General features: G+C 32.0%; 1 long non-coding RNA gene across 1 annotated transcript; it reads right to left on the minus strand.

Annotated features, from left to right (window-relative positions):
* Window positions 1-7,041: 7,041 nt before the first annotated feature.
* On the minus strand, window positions 7,042-11,583 carry LOC139496305 (uncharacterized). Its single transcript, XR_011657596.1, has 3 exons — window positions 11,499-11,583; window positions 9,140-9,338; window positions 7,042-7,431 (listed from the first exon to the last, which is right to left on the minus strand). It is a non-coding gene; the product is annotated as an uncharacterized lncRNA (long non-coding RNA).

Raw genomic sequence — 11,583 nt, forward strand, 5'->3', positions numbered from 1 at the left:
ATAATAAAATCCAGACGTTCTAAAGACATTAATAATATAAGCATGTACAAATCATGCCAATTATACGCAAGCCAAGAATATGGCAGATAAAGACATCGGGATTATTTTTATAATTAAACATGCAGTTTGTATTCATGAAAATGTGTTAATACTTTGAAAAAGGCAAATAATTTAAAAGTTTACATGCTAAAAAATTAAAGAAGAAATTAGAACAGTAGCATTGTATCTAAATGCTGTTGAGGATAAACACCATTTCATATTTAAAAGTAGAATGTACACGTTTACAAGCTTATTATATAGAAATATGTTGAAATTATATACAGTAAAAGTATTTTAAAACAATTATCTTTTGTGTATAAAAACAAGCATTCTCGTTTCCTCGCTTCTCATATGTATAGCAGATTTAATAAATTCGATGCAAAGCAAATAATTTAACCTTTGAATTGAATATAATCTCTGTATTTCGTGTTTCAACAAGAATAAAAATGACCAACATTAATGGAAAAAAAAATACATCAACTTCCATAAACTTCCTTCTATTATATTAATCTGATTATACAGTTATATATGAAAATATTTATTCAATTCAGAATAGATATAGAAAATCTTTGTCCTTTTTGTTTTCCAATCTTGACTTTATCCTATTTAAAGATATAATGATCTCAAGAAATATTCCCATGCAGTACATGTATTTGTTCCAATCGAAGGCTCCAAATTTTTAAAACATTTTCTTATCAAGATTAACATTTAATTATTTCAAACTTATATAATGTTGTTGCTGAATGATGTAAATGTTAATCGCCAATATCGAAATCAACCTCCATTTTGTCATAAGAAACAACATATTAAAATTTGAAAACCTTTGGATGAAAGGTTCGTAGATTATCGAACGGAAACGATTGGAGCAGCCCGCCCGCTCGTCCGCAGTACATCAATAAATCAATAACGGGACTGGAAATCCCGAAAAAAAAATAGCAAGTCTTAAATAAAGGTAAAATACATCCGGTTTACTGTCATCCTCATGTATATGTAGTATACTTGTTTTAAAACTGGTGTTTGTCTTTGAGTCTCTTTTTGTTTTTACTCAATGTCATCAGAAGTGTGTCGGCACTGATCAGTGGCGGATCCAAAGAGGGGGGGGTTCCCAACTTTTTTTGCCGATCAATGCATTTGAATTGGAGCAATATAGTTGGGACCCAACTTTTTTAAATGGCTGGATCCGCGCCTGCTGATATAACAAGACTGGACGGAAGGACGGACACCCTGTATTTCTATGTTCCCATCGACGCGTCGCGTGGGTGACAAAAATCCAACGACATCTTAAATTCATTTTGAATTTAGATTCATATAAATTTGTACTTTGGTCTTCGGGGATGTGTGTGTTTTTTGTGTTTTGAATTAGACATAATGAACAGGCCTTGCACAGCTGGTTAAAAACGCACCTTTTCACAAAGTGGGGAGGCAAAACGAGTCACAGACGATTAGCAAAGTTGCCTTTTTGTGGGGGGCATTTTGGTCACATAGGAGTCAGAAAAAGCAAGAGAGTATTCACAATCTCTTATAAGGAGTTTTCTTACAAGTATACAAGTGTTTATGTAAACCAAAAGGGTTGCTATTTCTTTATTTACATAAATAGAAATGTGGGATATACACAGCAACCGGCCAATTAACGACAATCAAAACCAAAGACATATAGATAACACGTGACTAATGCAGGATGGACAACAACATAGAGTATATTTTACTGCTAATCTGTTACAGTATATTTTTAGTAAAGATTCGTTGGGCTCTTGAATATGAAAGATAATAAGTATATTTAGTATTGCAAGTATGAAATCTATCAAATTATAAAATCACATGTTCACAACAATAGTCAGATTTAAGCTATAACATTAACAAAGTTCAATCTCCTTAGACTCCTAGAACGTATTTGTTTGTCTTGATTAAAATCAAACCATTATAACATAAGGAGATGTCATATGATTGCTAATTAAACAATTTTCCATCAAAGACTAAATGACGTACATATATATTTGAGGTCTCCCAATTACCATCCCACTAATACATTTTTTTGTACTATGAACTGCTTATACAAAAAGATATTTTGTCATCAAATGATTTATTATAATTTATAAAATAGAACATCATTATATATGCTAAATAAATTGTGTACCCTTGGTTAAATACTGGGATAATATTGTTTTATCAGTGTCCTTTCGACAGTTCGTCCCCCACTTGGAATACTAGCATATGTTGATATACGGATGATTTCGTCGGATTATGTACAGTTTTTAAGCTTTAACTTTTAAACAATGTACCTGGTGTTAATAGTACATACACTAAAAATTCGCATCTTGTCATTTTTTTCTCTTTTCGACATATTGATAAATTTGACATTTTGAAATATATTGCGCCGGTTTATTTTTATGCCCCACCTACGATAGTAGAGGGGCATTATGTGTTCTGGTCTGTGCGTTCGTTCGTCTGTCCGTCCGTTCGTTCATTCGTCCGTCTGTCCCGCTCCAGATTAAAGTTTTTGATCAAGGTAGTTTTTGATGAAGCTGAAGTCCAATCAACTTGAAACTTAGTACACATGTTCCTTATGATATGATCTTTTTAATTTTAAAGCCAAATTAAACTTTTGTCATCAATTTCACGGTCCACTGAACATACAAAATGAAAGTGCGAGTTTCAGGTGAAAGTTTTTGGTCAAGGTAGTTTTTGATGAAGTTGAAGTCCAATCAACTTGAAACTTAGTACACATGTTCCCTATGGTATGATATTTTTTATTTTAATGACAAATTAGATTTTTTACCCAATTTCACGGTCCATTGAACATGGAAAATGATAGTGCGAGTGGGGCATCCGTGTACTTTGGACACATTCTTGTTAAACCTATATTGAGGGTGCACATACATATAATATGTATATTCTCATGACCATTTTTTCTTTAATGACTTTTCACGGACGACAGAATGTTGAACTTGGTGTATTTGAGTAAAATTTTGCATACAGTTTGCAAGGTTTGTCCGACTAACTACGCACACAACCCACACGTTTACATCATACAGAGTATCCTGTATTTTGTATTAGGATGTTGATTTTCTTTTTAATTTTCACAACTAACAGAATGTTTTATCTTTCTTGACTGATGCACAAAATTTTTTGTCAGACACAACAATTCAAATTGCACTGTATCGTCCTGTAAATGCATGAAATATTTGCCACCGGACTTTGAGCAACCATCTATCAATCAATTCAAATTGTACCTCAATATAATGTTTACCAAATTGCGTTATTCCGTAACGTCACACGTTTTCTGCCAAATTCTAAGCGTATCGGTCAACTTTGAAGCAATGTATATAAAAAAAACAAGGACGATGACACATGTGTTTCTATATATATATATATAAAAATAAGGGGATGTGGTTTGATCGCCAACTCTCCACAAGAGACCAAATGACAATGCAATTTACATCAATAGGTCATTGAACTGCCTTCATCAATGAGCAAAGCTCGTATCGCATAAAGTCAGCTATAAAAGGCCCCGAAATGACATAATATTTATGTAAAACAATTCAAACGAGAAAACTTACGAACTAATTTATGTCCAAAATAATGAACGAAAAACAAATATGTTACATAACAACAAACTGAATTACAGGCTACTTGACTCGGACCGGAACATACACAATGTGGCGAGGTTAAAACTCGTTTAAAGGAGCCAATCCTACCCTAACCTTGGACATAAACTGGATCCCTGTTGTGTTCACTTATCTCATCAGATGAATACAAATTGAATACATCTAAGAAAAACAGAGTGGACATGGAAGGGTACTTATACATCCAAACAACCAAAAGACTTTAAGTACAGATCTTGGACTACTCGTAGTTACTGACAATTAGTTGAAAGTAATAACAACTAATACAAAAAGCATGGCTCTTAGATGCATGGATTAAGTATACAATCCTGGATATTACGTTAGTTTTTAGTCTTTCTCCGTATAAAAGAACAAAACCATCTATTGAAAAATATAAAAAAAAACTCCTGGTATGGATCAATTAATATTTTAAGGGAAAAAATGTCAGGCATAGAAAAGCATATTCCTGAAAAATATTCAACATTTAAACTACACTGTGGTCAGATTGTTAAGGGATACTATACTGCATTGTGGAAAATACAGCTAGATATAATACATAAACATGGTAAACTACGAACTTATGTAACATTCAAGTGCAACGTCGGTTTTGAAAATTATTTGTCAATAATGCGACATTTTGAGCAAAGGAAATGTATTACTAGATTAAGAATATCTGCTCACAAATTGCAAATTGAATCTGGTAGATACCAGGGTACTCTTCGACAAAACCGAATTTGTCTCAGGTGCACCTCAGGTGAGGTTGAGGATGAAGTTCATTTTTTATTTAAATGTGACACGCATTTATTAAAAAGAGAGGAATTGATGCAAAATATATTAAAATCATGTCCAAACTTTCAAAATTTAAATATTAATAACAAATTAATTTGTATAATGAATAATGAGGATCCCAATGTACTATTTGCATTTTATAAATATATAGAAGATATATACTAATAATTGAAGGAAAACATAATCTACAATAACGAATTTCAATATAACTCTTTAATATGAATTTGGATACCCTGTTAAGCCTGCACAGATCATAAGAAGAATTTCAAATTCTCTGGCACCGTTCCTTGATGATCCTTGCTGGGTGGACCCAGAATCTATAATCCTAAATATATGTTTTTAAAATATTTTTTAAATAATTTAGGAGTTTGACTCATCTGCATTACGTACAAGTAGGGACTCTTGGTGCTTTCTGCAGATAAGTCACACTAAATATCCTTTATTAAATAATACTTGTTATTTGCAGTATACCTCATGGTCAAATGTGCGAGTGCTTAAATTGTTTTTTTTTTTTTTTTTTTTTTTATTTTCTCCCCACAAACTACTAATGCCTCTTGTTTGTCTTTTCAAAGTGAAAATACACTTACCGGGTGCACTTGAGTCACTGAATTCAACATAGTATTCATTGAATAATAATACATTGCTACTTTTACTTTATTATTTTGTTAACACTTGTTATATATATTGTATTGTCTGTGTATTTCATATGTTATTGTTTATAATAATATTGTCTGTATGCTATATGCCCTCCTGGGGCCCTTATTTGGTTAATAAAAATATTCTATTCTATTCTATCCTATTCTATTCTATATTATAAGTATATAATTGACCAATGTGGACCTTATTTTCGCAATTCCATAGATTGCATTGACGTTACGCGGGATGTTCGTACCGTTTACGTTTTTTGTATGTTTTGTGGGTAAAACTGCGCTGCAGGTGCAGAAAAAAAAACGTATTTCAATTAAAACAAAGATATCATTGTGCTGGATATAAATTTCCTTGTTCATTTATCTTCCATAAAACAATATAAAACGCATTTGATCGAGTTGTTATGCATTTGATTATGGATTTTAGAAAAATAATGGGCTGTCCCGGGTAACATTTCACAACGAAAACTGAAGTATAAGCCTTCTTATCGACTTTTATTTTGCCGATTTTCATAATTTTTTTTTGGCCGCGAATGGCCATGAAATAACAACCCATTATGATATATTTGTTTGACGGCTAATGGCGTCTTATTCTGTTACGCCAGGTAAATCTGCAAAGTTTCATTGCCCGGTGTCCCATTTCCATTTTCGAAACTACTTTAAAGAAAAAAAGTTAAAAAATACAGATAAATGATATCATCAGGTGAGAAAATGATATAGCTATTATAATGTTGTTTTAATTAATTTATTAATTTCAAACGCAAAATCGGTCAAACACAAAAACAAAAAAGATCCTATTTTTTTTTTAAATTTGGTGAATAAAATGTCACACGTTCAATTTTGGCAAAAACGTTGTGAACCGTCGTTATCAAAGTAAACTATGTTTAGTTTTGCACTAGATTGTCGACAATGAAATTCTTATATAGACATGTTATTTTTCTAATCTTTTCAAAATATCTATATTGATCTCCATAGCATTCGTACTTTCCGAGAAAAAAATGTTTGAAAATTGGTGAAAAAGATTTCGCACGTATCAAATTTCTTACGGCGGCAACCTGACGTTGTTTCGAATAGCCAAAACAACCAGAAACGCAGTGCCATAAAAACACACAGAACAAGCGCACAACTAGTCGATTGTCGGTGCATGTATTGTTCAACTACATATATATAGAGAGACTTTTTAAACTACGATTTGATTTATCTATATATATATATATATATGTTACTGATTTTTTTGGATTCTTTTTGTTATTCCGTGATATTGATAAGTATTGCTCTCAACCCGGAACAGATTGCATGTTTTATTTCTACTCGCAAATTTTAAATTAAGTGCAGAACTTGCAAAGGTTTTAAAACGAGTAAAACTTCGGAGCGTAATTGTACAACACTGGACACTTTTAATTTGCAAAACACTCATTTGCAAATCCGCCGCCGCCTCAAACAATAGCTACAATATCATGTATATAACCAAAATGTGCGGAATTACATGGGATTCAATAATTTCATTGGTTATATATAGTTTCTTTCATATTTATTTTGCAATTTGAATTATAAAAACATGGGATTTTCAATATCCCATGGGACAAGGCAAAATCCCATGGGATTGACCATTATCCCATGGAATTTTGGTTAAATCCCATGGGATTTTTTTTGGTCCCATGGGATAATTGTAGTCCCATGGGATATTTGTTGTCCCATGGGACAAAAAAAATCCCATGGGATTTTTATTATCCCATGGGATTTTTAATATCCCATGGGACAAATTAAAATCCTATGGGATTCTAATTGTAAATATATAGATATAAATGTACAGTAATGTGTATGTTACAATGTATTCTATTTGGTAGTAAATTATTATAATATGAATCTTTTTAATTGAATATCTTTTTTTCTTGGGAAATGTTAATTTAGCATATTGTTCTATAACTGTTAATAACTAAACTTTTAAACAACAAAGCAGATAATGTAAGTATCAATGTATGTTTATTCATGAATTACAGAATACTTTCTTGAAACACAATTATTTACCATTTGAAATCAATAAAACCTCTATTGTTAGGCTTAACATACTAGTAGCTATTTAAGTAAATCTATTTTATTCACAATATCCCTCAACACAAAACATTAATAGTTTCTTATCATCCAGCATTGTTTGATGGTATAGTCCACTTTTTGGTCATTCAGCACAGAACTTTGACATTATTGTGGTTTCAATATTTTTTTGTATTTTAAAGAACTTCAAATCATTGACTGAGTGATGAAAATAATAACTGATCCAACTTTTGTCTTTGAATTTATTCTGGTCTTGTTTCTTTGTTTTCTCCATCTATTCTAGGTGGTGAATTTCAATCCTTCTGAAAAAGAACCAATAAAATCTAAAGCAATGTATTATACAAAATTGTTTGCATACATGTAGCAATAAAATGATTTTCAATAAAAATAGCTATGCGGTATGGATTTTACTGATTGTTAAAGGTTTTCCAGTGTCATCAGTTGCTAACAGCCTACATCCTTTGGTCTCTGATGGAGGGTTGTCAAATTAGCAATATACCACATCTTCCTATTCTAATACCATATAACAATCAATTAATTTGTTCTTCTTTATAACATTTGGGTATTTTCCCAAGTTATATACATAATATATATACTGTAAATTCAGAATTAAGGTGGTACCCAACACTTTCACTAAAATTAATTTGGCTCGTTTAATTTTTATAAAATTTTGTCAAAGTATTTACTGTTACCCTTTAACAAAAATATAAAAATTTCAAAAATTTTGAACCAACCGTTTTGTCAGAAAAATTACTGATTATATAGCAGTTTGACAAACACCAATTTTGAGCATTGAGAAGCTTAATATTCCTTTTACAACACAACGTAATTAAAACGTTTAGCTGACTTTACAGAGTTATCTCCCTGTAGTGTTAGGTACCACCTTAATGCGAGTTTTTTTTTATTGCGAAAAATGCAACAGAGTTGTAAACGCAATAATTTAAACTCGCATTATGAAATATTTTATATATATTAAACAGGATTAATCTCAAAATCGTAAAATTTAAAATCGCATTTAAGTCTAAAATGACAGAATCGCAATAATAAATGCACGCAATAATTTATGAATTTACGGTATAAAGATCAATGTTAAAACTTTAGACAACTATAATAACATTCCATTATTCACAAGAATTTGCAATATGTTATACAAAATGCAGACAACAGAAACAATATTTCTTTAAGCTTTTGAAGTTTTGACAGATTTCAATTTGTGTTTTATTTCAATGAAAAAATACCTTGAACTCTTTGAACATATTGGAAATTATAGCATTGATACAAAAAAATTATGTATGTTTAATCCTTATTTTTTGTTGTGTCGTTGGCTTGCTGTCTCATTTTAATATACATTTATACATACATCAATAATCTTCTTCTTTATTAAAAGTAAAAATGGGATATTTTTGATTTTGATATCCCAAAACATTATAGTTCTATCAAATAACTTATTACCAAAAACACCAATGTGTTTGATATTAATTTTAAGACATGTACATGTATAAATGTTCCAGACCATATCAGTATTTGGATCTTACATTTACGGTCCAGAACTAACAGTCCCACCATATGTGTACAGTCAGACCATTTATCAGACCATTTAAGTATACTTGTACTGTCTGGTACCAGCTCGACTAAACCTGTGTTTTTATTTTAATTGCAATTAAACTATTTGTATTAATCTATTAATGATTTCAGTTATGTTGATCTGTACTGTACATTTGTTTCTAATAAACTTGACCAACTTCTTAAAATTGGGCAGACTGTATGCGTACAGTCCACATACTTGTGTATGTTCTGGAACATAAACATGATTAGCAAGCATTTGGCAGGATGTCATGCTAAAATCTCATTAATATTAGTACTAAATTTTGAGTATATACATGTAAATCCACAAGTTACTTACTGAAATTCATGGCGAACACTCACCAAAATCTTAAAGAGGATACAATTTAGAGGAAAGACTGGACAGATGAATGCACTAACACTATCAAAACAGAGCATAAAACTTACCTAAAAACAAGATGTTTTACATTTATCCAGGAGCAGGATAATTGAAAAGTTGTTTTTTTCTTTCTCTGCCGTCCATCATATAACCTTTGAATTCATTCATGCAAATTATGAAAATCTGCAAAGGTAAGACCTTGAACCTCAGCTTATCCACATTTTGAATTTTGAACTGCATACTTGTCCTTTTCATCTTGCTGACAACCTAAACATAAAAAAATGATAAAAACATAATTCTAGATTGACTTTGTTTTTATTTTTGTTGGTACAAACAATTTTCTCAACTTTAAAACGAAAACATCATCACCAAAAAGGAGGTCATACTAACCTCCGAAATATTTAAACAAACCGAAATTATTACTTGATTGAAGATCTTGTCGTAAATTAATGGCATAGATACTCTTATTTTTGAAAACTTGATGTCTATTGCATACTTATATTCCTTTGTACGAGGGTATGCATATTTAGATGGACTCCATGGACTTTAATGTTAAATAAGCATGATTAATTTAACAGTTTTTCAGCTCTATCATCTATGTGTACTTTTTGAGAGAATCTTGCAATACTGTATATTCTGATATTCAGAACTTATTGTGAGGTTTTTATTAATACAACTGAAAGCTGTATCTCATTTTCATTTCTGATACATATTTATGTGCTGAAGACCAGTGCCGAAATTTTCTCACTGCATTGAAGACCCATAGGTGACCTTCGGCAGTTGTCTGCTCTTTGATTGGGTTGTTGTCTCTTTGTCAAATTCCCAGTTTCCACTTCGCATTTTATAACATGTATGCTGATTTTTCTTAAATTACAATATTTAATCATGCAATTTTGTCCATTATTGAAAATACAGTAAGCAAAAATAAATGCACAAAAAATTTAACATTGTTATATATGTAAAAGGCTTTTTTTTAAATTCAAAACAGTTGCCTACACTGTCAACATGACTGTTAATTTCCTTGTTTGATTTCATATTTTTAAAGCCTTTATAGCTAGCTAGATGGTATGCCGGGGCGGATCCCGCCATTTTAAAAAGCGGGGGTTCCCAACCCAAGACAAAGGGGATGGTCCTATATTCATTTGATTTATTTTATTGTCTCATAGTCATACAAGAATATATATGGTTTGAGGGTTGGGATCAGGGATCTGGAATTTTTTTAACCTAACCACTGGGGATCTCAACCATTTGAAAGTTTCTCAAACATGTGGGGGTGGTGGTGACCCCCATGGACTCTCCCTATATTTCATTTGATTTGTTTTATCATGTTTATTGTTCTATACAAGAATATATATATATGGTTTAGGGGTGGGGATCTTGACCGTTTACAAGTTTTCAAACTAGAGGGTGGGACTTCCATTTTATTTTATTTCATTAATTTTTTTGTCCCTGACAAGAATATATATGGTTTAGGGGTGGGGATCTGGATCATTCACAAGTAATAGCACATTCTCAAATTGAACAGGGTGGGGTAACCCCAAAGACCTCCTTTTTATTTCATTTCATTTGTTTTATAGTCCCATTCAAGAATATATATGGTTTAGGGGTGGGGATCTGGACCATTTACAAGATAATAGCATATTCTCAAATTGAAGGGGGTGTGGATTACCTCCCATGGAATCACCCTCCCTTCTTTCTTCCCCCTAAAATACCTTTTAATAGGTCCTAATGCACAGATAGTTTACATTATTTTCCCTTGATTTACACTTTAGAATATACACTATACAGGTGTAATTTTTTTTTAAAAGATAATACAACTGAAGATCAGGCCCGTAGCCAGGAATTTCCAAAGGGGGGTTCGTTTGACTCACAAACTTGACTTTAACAGTCACAATTCGAACAGAACATTGACCTTAACAGTGCTTATTTGTTTTCAAGGGGGGGTTCGGACGAACCCCCCTGGCTACGGGTATGAAGACCACAGTGGTGGATCAAGAATTTTTCATAAGTGTTTTTCATAAGTGGGGGCCCACCGACCGCCTAAGAGGGGCCTGCTCCTGCAATGCCTCAGTGATTCCATATATAATCAACCAATTTTTTTCCCAAAAAGGGGGCCCTTACTCCTGATCCCCCCCTTTTTTTCCCCTCATTTCAATCACCCTGATATAAATTTATTTTTATCACTTACAATAGGAATGGTTTGAATTGCCCAATAATTCTTATATACCCTTAATATCAACATATTTCATTTTTGATAAATGAAAGGCAAAAGATTTCTATGGTAGAAATGGATAGTGGGAAGCTTTCAGATTCACACCATGCCGGTGGCTGTGTTCAAAGTGCTGGGTTTTTATGACCCTCGTTGTTTGTGGACTAACTATCTAGACCAGTGGTGGATAATAGTGTGCGTGCATTAATCTTCTATACCTTCTTAATCACTATATTCAAATACTGACGGCAAGTGTTGTAATGTATCAATGTCTGATTTGAAATTCCGGGCGTGCTATTTCTT

The sequence above is a fragment of the Mytilus edulis genome, chromosome 11 (assembly GCF_963676685.1).
Source record: "Mytilus edulis chromosome 11, xbMytEdul2.2, whole genome shotgun sequence".
Classification (NCBI taxonomy): domain Eukaryota; kingdom Metazoa; phylum Mollusca; class Bivalvia; order Mytilida; family Mytilidae; genus Mytilus; species Mytilus edulis.